Source organism: Patella vulgata, chromosome 7 (assembly GCF_932274485.2).
Source record: "Patella vulgata chromosome 7, xgPatVulg1.2, whole genome shotgun sequence".
Lineage (NCBI taxonomy): Eukaryota > Metazoa > Mollusca > Gastropoda > Patellidae > Patella > Patella vulgata.
The window spans coordinates 68751781-68769268 of NC_065885.2; the positions used below are offsets into that span (position 1 = coordinate 68751781).

General features: G+C 36.4%; 1 protein-coding gene across 2 annotated transcripts in view; it reads left to right on the top strand.

Moving 5' to 3' along the window:
• The window catches only part of LOC126827696 (cholecystokinin receptor), a 91692-nt gene that overhangs the window by 46629 nt on the left and 27575 nt on the right, over nt 1-17488 (top strand). The window contains exon 2 of one of the 2 annotated variants that reach the window (XM_050557154.2): nt 13427-16474. The gene's annotated coding sequence lies outside the window, so the exon portion shown is untranslated. The remainder of the gene's footprint in view (nt 1-13426; nt 16475-17488) is intronic. The other variant, XM_050557156.2, reaches the window with a different exon arrangement.

The following is a 17488-nucleotide window of genomic DNA, read 5'->3' on the forward strand; positions in this document are numbered from 1 at the left end:
TTCAATAATAATTCATGAATATGTCAATAAATATAATTAGATCTTTATAGTATTTGAACTTCTGTTACCGAAAGGCATCGATTCCTTTTAATAGCTAAATCCACAATTATAACTGAGCATACGGTCAAAGGCATTGATTCCTTTTAATAGCTAAATCCACAATTATAATTGAGCATACGGTCAAAAGCCTTTATACCTATTGAGGTAACGGTCAGTCATAAGGTCAGTATCTTTCATACCCATTCAGACAACGGCCAGCTGTCAGGGCGTATCAATTTAAACTTGTGATTATTACAACTTCTGTTACAAACAGTCGTCAATACTTCTGTTACAAACAGTCGTCAATATTTGAACATGGGTAAAACGACCCCTTGTGTTCAATTAAATTTTATAATTGCTGTTAAAGATGATGACCCGTTGTCAGTAACGAAATGTGTAAATGAGAAAGAAAAAAGAAATTAAGTTTTGTAATTGATCCTAAATGATGTTCTAGCGTTTTGACGATCTTCTCCAGACCAGAACAAAATATAAAGTGAGAACTTGGCTTTATTATGGCGAAGGTAGAAGTTTTGTTATCGATGTTAACAAGCGGTTCGACCCCTATCCTTTATGTATAGAACGAGTTTTTATAAATTGTAGTATTATCAGGAATATTTCTATCCTATCCAGTTTAGAATTCCGCTTTTGGAATGGGTCTATATCCGTGGATAGACAAGTTGTTTTACTTTCCAATCAGTAGAACAGAATCATATTCTTTATACAATCACCAGTCATTGCTTTAAGGCCTGGGTTAGTGGCGGACTGGGGAGGGTGGGTGGATGGCCGAATGGTTAGCAAGTGCGCGCTGTATCATAAGGTCTGTCATTGAATCAACTGGCGTGGTTTCGAATTTCAGGCTGTACGTGACAAGGAGTAGGGTCGCCTGTCCAACGTCGTTGTTTTTCTCCGGGTCCTCCGGTTTCCTCCCACTGCTAAAGATCCCTACGCGCAAGCGAATTATTGAAATAAAATTGAACCATGAACGAAATGACCTAGATTGTGTGTAGTGGACGTTAAAACCCATTTCTCTCTCTCTCTCTCTCGTGGCAGACTTCTATGAAATGTTTGATAAAATGCTATGGTTTCATGAAAAGCATATAAATCTCAGATCTATACACCTCATACCACATTGGCAATCATCTTTCCTCTCTCACGCCAACCATTTGTTTCCCCAGTTTATCATTATACAACGGTTTGATCTGTAAATAATGATGATGTTTGATAGTAAAAGGAGACTTTGTTCTTCGATGGTTAAGATCAGATGATGACTTCTTGAGAACCAGTGTTTTAAGGGCACCACGATTTAAGATTTCAAGTTCTTTCGCCTTTATAAACTAAATCCTGATTACGTCACGGTAATATTATATAGGTAATATAAATGCTTTATATATATTATTTATAGAGCCAATATACTTGAACGATATTTTATACTTCTGAAACAGTACTTAACGGTATAATTATCATGCTTCAATAAACTCCTAGATGTTCATGTTCTGGTCTATCTGTCTGCTCTTCTCAATTAAATTAAACATTAAAGATACATTACCCTCATCAATTAAATTAAACATTAATAATAGACGTGCTTTTCATTTCTTTAAAATGTAATATTAGTTTTAGTTGTGACACAGAAAAACAATATAGTTCAACCGGTATATCGCCGGATAGAGACCGAAAGAGACCGATATTACTGTTCCTCATAACTAAATCACTCGAGTTATGTGAACAGGTGTCCATATTGTTGACGGTATACTATTCACGTGACCCTGGTGACCTATTGTAGGACGGCTAAATCTATTTGTTAAGGCCAGCTCAATTTTTGTCAACATCACTGAAATGTAAACAAGGTTATCGAGATTGTAGGTTAGGTTTAAGAATTTGGGGGAGAGGTTAAGTCTCCACATAAGCACTATTCACCTGATCCCGGTCGTCTATTGTACGAGCGTATACTATTGACGTGACTCCGGTTGTACGACTTGATGCCTGTTTTTGGATAGCTTAGTGAGTTAGATGTTAGCTTGCTAACCTAAAGGTCCCCTGTTCCATCCAGGTGTTGGCCTAGAAAATGTATCGGGATTTTCCTTTATGGTTCCCCCATATGTCTTTAATAGAGCCTCCTTATTTACCATGATATTGACTTGACATGTGACAACCAGTTATTTACCATGATATTGACTTGACATGTGACAACCAGTAATTTACCATGGGATTGACTTGACATGTGACAACCAGTTATTTACCATTAGATTGACTTGACATGTGACAACCAGTTATTTACCATTAGATTGACTTGACATGTGACAACCAGTTATTTACCATGAGATTGACTTGACATGTGACAACCAGTTATTCTCAGAAAATCTTGGGTAAGAGTTAGGAACGAGCTGATCAAGTAGGGATACGACCCAATATTCTCCCAGGATTCATGAGTCTTCTATAGTTTCATGTGGTGATCTGTACGGTTTTATTTGCGAACGATTTTTCGTAAGTGATGATCCATCAAGTTCCCATCTCCACGCCTTTTAATCACGTTCTTTCGTGGGGTATAGTTCCCACTGGCTTTAATTAAACAATGCGGTTATTTTTACGGATCCGTAATGAAAATCATGTAGTCTATTTTACGACACATCCCGTTGCACCTGGGCATCGGGAAAATATTGGTCTTACTCACGTAAAGACTAAAATCTATTGGCTATTTTTAGGGTTAGGCTTAAGGGTTAGCTTCCGATTGTTTTGGCCCTTTTTCTATACCGAAAGACCATTAAATCTATTAAACAACTGGAAGCTATGACCGACAGGAATAGCCTACCACGCATGACCGACAGGAATAGCCTACCACTAATGCATTACGGTTACATGACCGACAGGAATAGCCTACCACTAATGTATTACGGTTACATGACCGACAGGAATAGCCTACCACTAATGCATTACGGTTACGAAAAAATATCCACTTTGTTAATTAAAACATCATAAAATGCATGAACCAGATTATTTCGGTCTATCGTCTATGTCCAAATAAATGTCTACCGGATTCTTCAAAATGACTTTAAAGTTTCCAGTTGTTCTGGCGGAGAATTTCAAAAGTGTGTGTGAGGGCTAGGGTAATCAGTCAAAAATGCCTATTGGATTCTTCAAAATGGCGTTAAAGTGTTTTTGGCGGAATATTTGTGTATGGAAGGCAGGGGTGGGATATGATGTACTTGATCGTAAATAGCTAACAATTTTGGATAGCCAAGCCACAGTGAATATTAGGCATATGGTCGTAGCATATGTTGAATTAATAAACAACCTGTAAGTAGATTTGTCTTATTATACTTGTCCTGATAGGAGTTCTATATATTTCACACTGTTCATACAGGATTTCCATAGAGAACAATCTGTGCTGAGAGGAGTTTCACAGAGTTCATCTGTCCCTGTAGAACATAAATATATAATTCAACCGGTCCTTATATAACTTCGGTAGTGTTCAACATGTCCTTATATGACTTCAATAGAGTTCAATATGTCCTTATATGTCTTTAATATAATCCAGTATGTCCTTATATGACTTGTTTAGAGTTCGACATATCATCCTAGCAAGCAAGCTAACAAAAACCTAACTATGCTACACGGGCAAGAATAGACACCCAACTAATGGCAACAAAACACTTATTTTGAGAACATGATCGTTAGTACAAACTGAGTCCATGTTTCTCCATGGCTCTATTGAGATTATTAGTAAGATTTGAATATCGGCTATAGTTCTAATTATATCACCTAGTATCTCTCTCTCTCCCCATCTCTCTCTCTCAAACACCCCACCAATCATAATAAACACCCCACCCATCATAATAAACCAGGTTTGTTTCATGTGAAGGTTAAACCACTCTCTCTCGGTTTAAAATGAACACAGAATGACTAATATAATAAAATGAATACTATGATAATATTGATAATGTTATCTAACATGGTCTGGGAATTAGTAATAGATAACAATATGACCAGTAATAGATATGGTAGATAACGTTATCTACAGATAACGGTATCTACATTATTGACAACAGGTATTGTTTTACCTGACATGAAGTGACATGTTGTACCTGTTCTTACTTTGATCTGGCGTCATACATATATAGGTATGTTTCAAGTTTAAAATTCATATAAATAGTATCTGGTTTATATACACAAATGCCGTCCTACTTTTGCTAAAGACATACATCATACGAAACTTGTCCTGTCCGTCTACAATTAGCCCCGCTTGTGAAAAGACACGAAAGCTAGTTGGACGACATTTTAATTCCTATATCGACGCTTTTAGTCGAAAACGTTAAGTTTCCATGTTTAATGAAATTGACAATGTTTATTTAGTCTGTGTATATATGAAAGGTGTAAAAGGGGTTAAACCTTATAACAAAATAATACACTAATGTTTAAATATGGCCGCCTTCCTGGGCAGAGATTTATTCTTCAAGTAGATAGTTGTGTGTGCACAATCGGCACACAACTGATTACACAGTATTTTATTTTAAGAACGATAATGGTATTGATTTAAAATCGAGATGAAGGTGACATTAAATCAACTCTATCAAGTAATTTATACATTTCAATATAACAGTCAAATTGACATAGAGGTGAAAATATATAAAAAAAACAACATACGACAGGTAATTAAAAACAAATCAATAAACAAAACAACCGTGTCAATATTATACCTTGTATAGTGAGTTAGGTAACGACAACAGGTGAATTAGCATGTAACACAAATGGGTATTGTAATATAACGAAATTTTGTGACTTTTGTATTCATGTGGGAGAGAGAGAGAGAAATGGGGTTTAACGTCCACTCGACACAAACTAGGTCATTTCGGGACTAACATATGGTTTTAATTTTATTTACATAATTCGCTTGCGCGTAGGGGTCTTTAGCAGTGGGAGGAAACCGGAGGACGAGGCTGGACAGGCGACCCTACTCCTTGCCACGTACAACCGGGGATTCGAAACCACGCTAACCATTCAGCCATCCAACCCCCCGTATTTATGTGGGACTATGTTGATGTAATGTTAGATCAGTGTACAGGGGACCTGGTTTATAATTCACCAATACCGACTGTTTGATTTGTCAAGGTTACAACATCGTTTTGAAGTATGCGAGAGTATTGTTGTTATATTAGATCAACTTGTGGCAGGATTTACAACAATTTAGGGTCATTAAGTTTAGCACGGCTTACATCTTCTAGTGAAGACTAAAAAACATGAAAGATTCAATGAGCAAGTCTAACGAGGCATTCTAAACATATAACCTACAAGCATTACTAATGCGTTCCAGCTACGAACGAGAATGGGACGATCGTGAAACGGTTTTTCGTCTTTATTCAAGTGTTGCGCTATATCTACGACCAACATCTGTTAAATTAGCACGGACAAACGATCTGTTACACAGTTAATTGGTACGTTCTGGAAATATGTATACGTTTAGCCGACATTGTGATTTACATAAGAAAATGATATGAAATGGGGTTTAACGTCCTATAATTCTGCTCAGACATTCACACGCTATACAATGTGCCGTGAGGGAAATTTTGCAAGGACAGTGACGCTACGGCCTACTCTTATAGCAAATTCCAACTGCCCAGGGTTCTTTAACGTGCACGCCAATATGTACACAGGACCCCAGTTTGTCGTCCCATCCAAACGACTGACAGATATACGTCAACCCAAATATTTAAACAGCAAACCAAGCATAGAGAAGCCTTCACAAAGGTGATCGTTTTTGATGTATGGACAATGAAACGAAACTGCGGACTGGCCTATTGAAGACTGGCATATGAGGGACACATTTCCTGGGCTTCCCGGGCAGCGACGCTACGGCCTACTCTTTTTTTCGAATTCCCCCTGTCAATTTAGTTTTTAGTTCACGCCAAGGGAAAACACACTGAAAAATTGCTGGGTATCTCTCAAGGTTTTGTTTTATTCACTGAGTCACTGTGGCTCACCATCCAAATATCGAAACACGCACTCGGTACATTGGTTTCATTTATTTCAATAAGGGGTCTTTAGCAGTGGGAGAAACCCCACGAGATTGGACATATGACTCTACTAATATCGAAACACAAGTGGCATTTAGGGATTGAGGAAATTAAAAAACACAACACAATTTATATGGAATACAATCACTGGTTTATACACATATAGCACAACGTTTCGATAAGAGAATACTTGTTGAAACGTCGTGCTATATGTGTATAAACCAGTGATTGTTTTCCGTATAAATTGTGTTGTGTTTTTTATTGAGAACTATTTAAGACGAAAATAAGGTAATTTATTACACGCGTATTGATTGTGTTGCTGTTGGATCTCAAGATGGCGTCTTCTTATTCAAATTAAGGAAGAGTTCCTTCTTGTGCCATTCGAGAAAAAACCTCTTCAGAAATCAGTCGGTAACAGAAAGGAACGCGAACAAGCACCATCGATCGAATGTCGAAAGAAGATGAAGAAATATGACATGAAATGCAGTGAAGTGAAATAAAACTGAAAAATACAATTATATTTTTTTCAATATTCTCTTCCTGACAAGTCCATTCATTTATTCCTTGACACCCATAGATTACGACTCTGTTACGAGGACTGGCTGAAAAGTTCTAAGCCTATCTGTGAAAGGCCTATACAAAGTCGATGGTCTTCATTTAAATTTAAACATTGTCGCCTTGAAGGTGTACACACGTTTGCCAACGATGTTGCAAGGCCTGAATGCCGGCCAGGAAAACATTTTCTTCCGTCACCCTAAAAGAGTCGTTCACAGCTGACACGACGTCATCATTACTTGGAAAATGACGACCGGCTAATTCCTTTTCCATTTTTGGAAACAGGTAATCCATGGTTAAAATCTGGAAACAAATTGTCAGGGTCTACTTCAAAACGGCGCAGATTGTCACGGGACGTCAGGAATCTGACAGTCAAGGTCTTTGGCACCCATCTTGCATAAAATTTTGTCATTCCTAACTCGTTGGCGATAATGTGCTCAACACTCTCATGAGAGATGCCCATAACACTGGCAACATGTCGAGTGGTCAAAGGTAAAATTAAAACTTCAAAACAAACCGCTGTCAAAACTTAACCATACATCAAGACTAATAATAGTAATTAATTTTAAAATATATAAATGAATAATACTGAACGTAATAAACATGTTTTTTTATTAAGCATTCGTTTTGTACCCTGTGCTATTTATTTGTATGCAACATTGTACACTCACAGTTTAAGTATTGACCTGCTAAAAATGACAGCGATCAGCTGATTGATTTGACAGCTGTTTGTATTGGAGTTTTCATTTTACTTTTTTGCTATCTGTATACTTCAGAATGTGCTTTCTGATGTATTCTTTACGTGCATCAACCATCTGTGTTTCCATCACATCATATGAAATATCCCCATCACTAAAATTAACGTAAAATCGGCGTTTTTCGAAATTTGGTCAGAGAAATTCAATGCAAAGTAATGGCGGCCTACGAGTGAGTTTGCTCACCGATCTCCCACAATGCAACAGCGACACGCCCTTTTTTGGGAATGGGTGATTCATGTATCGGCGTGGCATGTGAATAAATGTCTAACTGTTTATGTATATAACATTTGAAGCCAGACAAATGACCTGCAAAAGGTTAATTTAGCTCTCGCATAATACCGGTTTAATTCGTTATGCTGGGGCTTCCTCAAACTATCTCGACTTGCAAGTGATTGAAATCTTAAAGATGGATATAACATCCTGGCTAGAGTTTCAGTAATACTCCTTCCCTCGACTCATCAATAAGTGTTTATTACTGAGCGACGTTCCGATTCTTTAATCTTTATAATTCTATCAAATCAAGAGACTTTTCATACGTTAATAGAGAGAGAGGGAGAGAGGGGATTTAATGTCCATTCAACACAAACTAGGTCATTTCGGGACTAACATATTGCTAATTTTGTTTCAATAATTCGCTTGCGCGTAGGGGTTTTTAGCAGTGGGAGGAAACCGGAGGACCCGGAGAACCCGGAGAAAACCCACGAGGTTGGACAGGCGACCCTACTCCTTGTCACGTACAACCGGGGATTCGAAACCACGCCAGTTGACTCAATGACAGGCCTTAAGATATAGCGTGCACGTGCTAACCATTCGGCCATCCAACCCTCCTATTTAATAGTGAGCCACGATGGTTTAGTGAGTAATTGAACAATGTTAGTCCCGAAAAAAACTAGTTTGTATCGAGAGGTCGCGCTACCCCTGTCTAGCCTTACCCTATTCAAGTGTTATGTCCTATTTGGAAAGTCCACTCGACATTTTTATTCTGCACGGAACGAAGGTGTACAAGAAGACATGATAAAGTCCGCTCCGTCCATCGTCTTCAGATTTGTCTGGGTAGTATATCATAGAAACCATTTCACGAGATAAAATTTTGTCAGATACATTAATAGAACTTTAGTTTATTTTATGTTTCATCTTGGAATGATTATGTGTCCACGGAAATAAATTTGTTTTTGTAGACAAGGCCTATAAATGTTAATGGCCATGTCATTTTGTTTGTTTTGATAAATGTTAATGGCTAAAACTTCAACCGTTTTTTTGTTCAAGTTCAACCATTTGATGTTTTTTATTGAGAAACCCATATTCACAAAACCTCACCTCTCTCAAACCTCTGTCAGACATTTTAACATAAGTTACTTATTTGGCCAATAACTTCACCTGGGTCAATAAACAGACTATATCAACCACTTCTTGGAAACATGTTACAGACAGATTTTTAATTTGCTAAATGGGGAATGTCAATGTCAACACCAGACGTCTAGGTAGCTCATCAAATAATTTATAATATTCTCTTCATCGAACCTAATGAAATACTTGTCAAAGTTTGAACTTTGTCACGTATGGTTTGTTGAACTGTAAAACCTTTAGTCAATATTGCTAAACGGTGATTTGTGTTTCGAATTAAGAAAGCAGACGAGGAACTCCAGTCAATGACTTATCAATAGACGACCACCGTTTCCTAATAATAGTGAAACGCCTGCACCCACCTGACATGAAATTGGGTTTGACGTGTTATTTTGCTGCGCCACCTGAGCCTATGAAGACATGGAGACGAATTAATATAAGCCTTTGGCTTGTTTTTGAATCCTTACCTTTTGATAGTGTATGTATACAATATCTATCTTATTTAAATAAAATATTGTTTAAAGCAGCCTATGAAGACGGGAGTACGTCATGCAGTGTCCTAAGCGGGAAATTTGGCCGGACAGCTGTAGCTTTGGCCGACTCATTTTTCCAATTCCAACTATTCCGGGTTCGTTTACATGCACGCCAAATTGTACATAGGAGCTCGGTTTTACTTCCGAACCAAACGACTAGGCGCCATTCCATGCCAGGCCTTCCATTCTCCAACATAGAAAAACATTCGCTGCCAATGTCATAGTCGAACCCGTGGCACCCCCGAAAAAGGGAAAATCCCAGACAAACATTCGCGCCAATGTCGGGATCGAATCTGTGGCACCCCCGAAAAAGGGAAAACCCCAGATAAACATTCGCTGCCAATGTCGGGATCGAACACACGGCATCCTATCTATCACACTAACATATAATTGGTTGACGTGTTTGTTGTAAAAACAAATGATTTTATGACAACCTTTCGATAATGTCTTATTACCTTCACTTTACTGTATTGAATAACATGTCATTTTATGACAAGCTATCCATAATATTATGTTATTACCCTCGGCTAGTTTTTTATTCAATATCGGCTTGTAGTTATATGCAACAGTGATTGTCAACACTCTTTGTGAAAACTGATTGGGTTGGACAGGTGTCACGTAATGGCAAATTACTCAGGTATTTTGCAGGTGGCCCATAATCTCTGTAATGAGATAAATCGAAAGCCGCGGTGACTCAGTGAGTATGTCCGGTCCTGGTGTTGGAAAAGTTAATCGGGATTTTCCTAGGCGTTCCCCTCACCCCACGCTGTCATTGGTTGCAGGGTAGAGGGTCATTTACGTACATGACAAGGTGTACGCAGTAACTCAGTTTTTCGTCTCATCCGAACGACTACACCCTGTTCCTTGCCAGACCCTCCGTCTTGAACCACTGACAAGGGGAAACTGCAAATCTCCAGGTTAGCCAGCACCCTACTCACTGAGCCAGCGTATATAATATGATCTACAGATATTGAAATTACTGCTCCTAGCTCATGCTACGAAACTAAATAAATACATTTTTACGAAAATAAATTATATAGAATATATATCTATTACATCAATGGATACAAAAACAATATCTTGGAAATAAATAAATCACACCAATAGGTTAGTTGTATAGGTGTTGTACAGGTGATATATCTATACCTGTAGGCTAGTTACAAGGTGTTGTACAGGTGATATATCTAATATCCATTCTAAATCAATAATCATCAATATGTTAATATACTGCAACAAATACAAAATAGCACCATTAAAATAATTCTATAATTTTTTTATAGGAAAATAAATTATATTTAAAAATAGAGCTACAATTCTACGAGTGCCAATATTTTATACGAAAATAAATTATATTGACAATAAAACGATGAGTGCAAATATTACATAGGAAAATAAATTATATTGAAAATAGGACTATAATCCTACTACTGCCTGTATTTCGTACGAAAATAAATTTGATTGAAAATGGAACTATAATACTATGCTTCCAAAAACTTTATACGAAAATTAATTATATTTTAAAATATATATATAATTCTATGAGTACAAATATTGTATACAGAAATAAATTATATATTGATCAAAAGGTCTATATAACAAACATTTTATACGAAAATAAATTAGATTGATAATATTTAATATTGTATGTAAATCATACGAAAATAAATTTAAATGAAACAAACATCTTGTATGAAAACAAAATCAATTGACCCAGACAGACTTCATGTAATCATTTACAAACAAATAGTTGGGTCTTTCCTTTGTTAAAAATCTATTGTCGCTTTCAACAAGAAACTTATAAAATTTTAAAATAAAGCTGATGTCACCTGATAAGTAACGACAATAAAAAAAACAACAAAAAAACTCTTTTCACAGCAAACTGTCTTCATTCTACACTCAAATGTATTAAGCAGAGGGAGAGAGAGAGAAATGGGGTTTAACGTCCACTCGACACAGACTAGGTAATTTCGGGACTAACACATGGTTCAATTTTTTATTTCAATAATTCGCTTGCGCGTAGGGGTCTTTAGTAGTGGGAGGAAACCGGAGGACCCGGAGAAAACCCACGAGTTGGACAGGCGACCCTACTCCTTGTCACGTACAAACGGGGAATCGAAACTCCGCCAGTTGACTCAATGACAGACCGTGTGATACAGCGCGCGCACGTGCTAACCATTCAGCCCCCCCCCACCCCCGTATTTAGCAGATAAGGGTTGCATGTTCTAAGGAGGACGGAACATATCTATTACACCATCACTCTAAATTGTAGGATGTGTTTATCTCCTTAATTAGATGATGACCTTTAGCCGTTCAGAAACAAGGAAATTTTGCGATTCGTGTTATAATGAATCAGTCTTTGATTTCTCTTCCTCGTATAACCTAAACGCTTTATTGATATAAAATTGTACCATATTGTAATCTCTCTCCCTCTCCCCCCCCCCCCTCCGCCCCCGACAGGAGCTCCATAGAGCAAATTCCTAGTTAAATTTGAATTCAATTGTATATGTAATATACTAATGTATCGGATACGCTACGGGGTATGACAGACATGTTTTATATTACATCATGAAAGATGTATGACACGTTTAATTATTATATCTCAAATGTGACAAAAATCGATAAACCTTTAACAATATACTCTTTTTACTCATGTAACCGTCTTTCTACAGAAAGCGATGTTTACATCTACATATACCATACAAAACAGCAACGTTAAATCTTAAGAAATCATAACGTTTTCAAAAATGACGCCAGTTGTATACGAGTCAACTCTATATCAAGAGACGTCGAATCTACGATATTGTTAAATGTGAGCGTTCTATACAATGAAAACAGGTGGGGCTTAACGACCTACTTTCATGAAAAGAAATTCATCGACTGGGCTAATTAGGCCGGGTGTGCGTCATACAGTGTGCTACTATTCTACGCTATAAATGCTAATGAAGAAGGGGGTATAAGTACGTCGTAAATATTGCCCGGAAAGCGGTGAAATGAAATGGGGTTGAACGGCCTACTTTTCTGTTCCAACTGGGATAAACAAGACGGGCATACGACATACAATATGCTATGATAGACAGCGGCACTACGGCCTACTCTTATATCGAATACCAACTGCCAGGGCACCTTTTACGTTCCGCCAATGTGCACAGGGGCCTCAGTTTTTCGTCCCATCTGAATGAACAGACAGCTGTCTATGTCAGACCCGGAAAGCGATGCTACTGCCATATTTTATTTCGAATTGAAACCATCAAGGGTTCTTTTACGTACACACTAACGTGTACACGTGACCTAGATTGTAGATGTCCGTGCAAAATCACAGGATATCGCTTTAGAACTCAACTTTAGATATCAAAATGTCCCAAAATTGCTGTGTGTTAGTCCCAAAATTACCATGTGTTAGTCCCACAATTTCCGTATGTTAGTTCCAAAATGATCGATGTGTTGTGTGACGAGAATAAGTACAATTGAGTATTTTATTTTACATCAGATCAAACTCTGATTTAACCAGTTTAAATCATTTAAACCCAATTACTCAGCTTAGATAAGTTGTCATACATACTTATAGCGGCACAATTACTCATCTTAGATAAGTTGTCATACATACTTATAGCGGCACAATTACTCATCTTAGATAAGCTGTCATACATACTTATAGCGGCACAATTACTAATTGTTTTGGGCGACGTTTTCACGAGTACTTTCTCTACGTTTTCAAGCAAGTAATAAACGTTGAAAATTTAGAAACGTCGCACAAAACTTAGAAACGTCACCTAAGTAAATTTATTACAAGTTGTTCTATACGGGTACTAAATGCCTCTAAAATATCAATTATATTTTATTTCCTTAAGGAAACTACAACGTATAATAACTCTAGAACTTTGCGAATCATGATAGCTATTTTTATAAATTATTATTGTTCTGAAATGGTGTTTAACTGTTCTGTTCCGATTTGGCTAATGAAGACGTAGATTATTGTTCTGCCCAGTCTTCAGAAGATTATAACTTGTATTATTTTACTTCCTTAAGGAAAACACATTGTCTGTTACCGTGAAACATGATGGCTTATTATTCATAAGATTAGATTAAAAGACCAAAGTAAAGTGTCTGTGGCCATGGGCGGTATCCACCATTATTATATTATTATATATTTGATTAAATTATAGCTTATATCTGTTTTTTTTTTGTTTTGCAGGTGCTTGGTGATGTATTAGTAATTACTATGAACTCGATTCAAGAGCACAGAAGACTACAATACTGTGACATTTAACAAAAACATCGTTAAAAACAGCTTGACGACAATTTACCAGGAAATGAAATTGGTTTGAAGAAAGCTTTGTAAAAGTGTATTATTTTCAACAACATCGATTGTTATCTGTTTGTGAATTGTTCAAACTAATTACAAGATAATTAATCGAATATGTTTTCATGTTGAGCATGTGGTAACAATAGTGTATTATTATAAACTAAGAACGCTGTTTATCTAAAGGGACAAACTTTTATATAAGGGATGTTAAACTCCTCCTACATCAAGTCGTATTTAGTGTTCTAGAAATATTAACGTCCGCTTGAACCTGTGGTGATATCGCAGACCATATTGAACTATTCTATATAATACATACTAGATGTTAAACTGGTAGAGCCTACGATACCCAATAGTTCTAGTCCCCGTCGCACAGTTTACCTCTCAAGCATGACTTATTACTAACAATAATAACAATGTTTCCATATTCGATTTGAATGACAACATTTAGATTGTCCAACTGATTATTGTCAAGCGGTGATTATAAAGATATCACACACTATCTATAGGTATCAAATATTGATTTATAGGGTTTGAATCATACTGATTGATATCACCATGACCAAAGCTATAATAATACCCCAAGTTTATTAGATCTATCAATAACCTTTGATCAAATGATTATGTTTAATCTTTGGTCTATCTCATATCATCTAATTGATCAGTGTTTCATTGGATCGAATCAGGTCATTAGTGAAGCTGGAAATTAGAACTGAAGTCGATCGGGGACCGGATCTGTAGGATTAATAGACAAATCTCTTACCATTAGCAGCCATTCTCGGTGGGAAATACAGGTCTGAGCCTTTGTTACATCGTTTAATACAGGTTAACGAGTACGTTATAATCCTTTTAATACGTGCCATTTCTTGGTTGCTTGTGAATATTGCTAGATTCCCGTTAGACCTCGATCGATTCTTCATATTGTAAAATCATTGTGTTTGAAGCAGAGCCAGGAAACTATTATTTGAACATTAAAATTGGCTGTGAAAAAAATCTGCATCCGGACAATCCGACACGTTTATTGTTCGTCCCCTTTTGTCGGTTATAATTACACTTAGAGAAGAGTTTCTTAAAATGGAATGAGACGACCTCGAGTGTAGAATTATTTTATAGGACCAACTAGTTTTGGATTCTTCGTTCAGGTGGAGACAACAGTGTCCAAAACGAAGAGGAGCCGTGGATACTTTCGCGGTTTGGTTTATTGAAGGTAGCAGTTCATTGACTATTTTGTGGCTGTAATGTGTGATATGTCTGTTGAGACAACATCGACGTAAGTAAGGTCTTCGATATAAATCGGAGAATCATTTTAACTAGACACTGTAATTTGTCCAGAATCATTATTCTATATTGATATTGACGCACAGACACAGAATCCGGGAAGATAATAAGCTGTTATCCCGGTTTTAGCTTTTTGTATAAACGGAGGAAAAACGTTTTGTGTGGATTTGAGAAAATATATAACATATTATTTTGTGAAATGCGTTAATAGTAAAAAATTTTGTTTTATCTTTTATCGTACTGGGTTTCAAGATATTCGTATACATGAAAACATGTTCACGTAATAAGAGTTGAATGCTCCAGGCTGTTACAGAGAATGATTAAAGGAGCTAGATTTAATATCTTCAGTTAAAGTATCAAAATACATTTCGTGACAAGTAGCTAAAATATCAACGTATCTTAGCTTGCTGCATCTTGTCAAATGATAAAACACACCAGTCTTGACAAATAAAGAGGCTTATTTCTGCTGACAACCAAGTTGTTTCATAAAACAACTGATAGGTTTTCAGTAGGAACTGTGAGTGAAAAAAACAAAACGTATTTAAGTAATCAGTGTGTGTTTTAAACAGAACAGCAGTTTTGTAAAAAAAAAAAAGGAGACTAATAGCAAGACGTTTAAGAAAATTTGGATTGATGGACGTTAAAAGGTGTGTGATTATTTATTTACGTTCCGTTAACCAAAGACTGAGGAAGTCGACAGGACAAACGGATGGCTGCAATCAGAAAAGTGCTTGACTCTATAGTATTAAGATCTAACATCACCTGGTTTAAAAACCCAGGCGATATCAACGCTCGACAGTAAATAGGACGCGTCGCAGCTAATAAAAGACAATTATATGCTGGCAGTCACTAATTGACAAGGGGGCATTGACAAGAAACGCACCTTTTTCAGTGGAAAAAAGGAGTTTGCGCCGATTGATTGATTGATTAATATGGCAATGGGACAGTGTCGACATTAAAACATTTTACTCAATCTTATCAAGCAGAATCTAGTGACCTAAACTGTTTAATAACGATTCAGCTTTATTGATACAATATAGAAAGGTGGGCGCTCAATATCTCTCTCTCACTTAACTAGTTATTATTCGATAAAAATTCCTACTGAACTGACATCCCGCTAAGGAGAATATGACATTTGTGAAATCTTTCTGAATATTTGGAAATGTGGTAATCGTCGCCATGAATTGCAAAATAGACATTTGTTGACATTTTCATGTGAAATGATTTCAACTGGGTCTTGGCAAGCAATTTGATGTTGAACATAATACGTTTGAGTGTTTCATGAATTAGAAACTTTATTTCCCCTGTGGTTACATTTGAAATGCATTAAGCCTTTTAATAAGTCTATTCAGAAAACAGCAATCATCTGAGAAATATGTTTAATGTTTTAAGAAAGTAAGTGGGCAAGAAGACGACACGTAATATTACTGACAGATGAAGTGATTATCGCTTTTGAAACACACAATTTTAAGAATAACATAACAGGTTATTGTGGATTGTGTTTAAAACAATTGTTCAAATCGGGCGATAGACATCTTGTTGTTTTTTCCTTTCCTTTAAAACTGTTAACAAATTGGAGCGGTTCCATTAAATTGTAGCGGTCCCATCAAGAAACAAGTTTCTATCAAACAACACTTCAGATTACCGACAACGCTAAAGTAAGTAAGTATTTTAGTATTTGTACCTTCAGCTTTTTGATTTGTATAAGACAAACGTTAAGAAGATGGCACAGAGAGATTTCTATGACGCACACAATGCAATTGATTTATGATTGTAGATGTTCAAGAATAAAACATATTATACGTATTCGATTTCTTTATTTCTAGAACTGATGAATCTCGTGATACGTGAGAAAGTTTTTATTTTTCTGATACGTCGACGCGAATTCTGCAAGGCGGAAAACGAGTACATCAGTGTTGACACGACACATTGTACATTAATTATAATCAATGTCGTTCTATCAGATCTTTTATTCTCGTTTGTTTCAAACAAGCAATAATGCTTAGAACATCTTGGTTGGTTGCTATAAAGATAATTTTCGCTTCGCCGTGTCATTTTACTGCACAGTAAGATCGGGATTCAAATGTCCAGCTAAAATTTAGTAATTTCTAAGATTAAAATGTCCAGCTAAGACGTTAGTCATTTCTACGATTAAAATGTCCACCTAAAAGTTAGTAATTTTTAGGATTAAAATATCCAGCTAAGAAGTTACGATAAAAATATCCAACAAAAATTTAGTAATTTCTAGAATTAAAGTGTCTAGCTAAGAAGTTAGTAATTTCTAGGATTATAGTGTCTAGCTAAGAAGTTAGTAATTTCTAGGATTAAAATATCCAGCTAAAAGTTAGTAATTTCTAGGATTGAAATGTTCAGCTAAATGTTAGTAATTTCTAGGATTAAAATATCCAGCTAAAAGTTAGTAATTTCTAGGATGACGAGTTATAAATTTAGTTTTTTCATGGATTACATGCTTTACTAAGCAGTTCGTCTGTTCTTGGATTAAAATGTTCCAATGATTAGGTGAGTCTAGCTGTTTATTACTAGAAGAGGGGTTTTGGGTGGCCGAGAGTTCTAACACGTACGCTTTACGGTCTGTCATTAAGACAAGTAGTGTAGTTTCGATCTCACACTTGTACGTGGCCAGGAGTAAGGTCGCCTGTCTAACCATGTATTTAT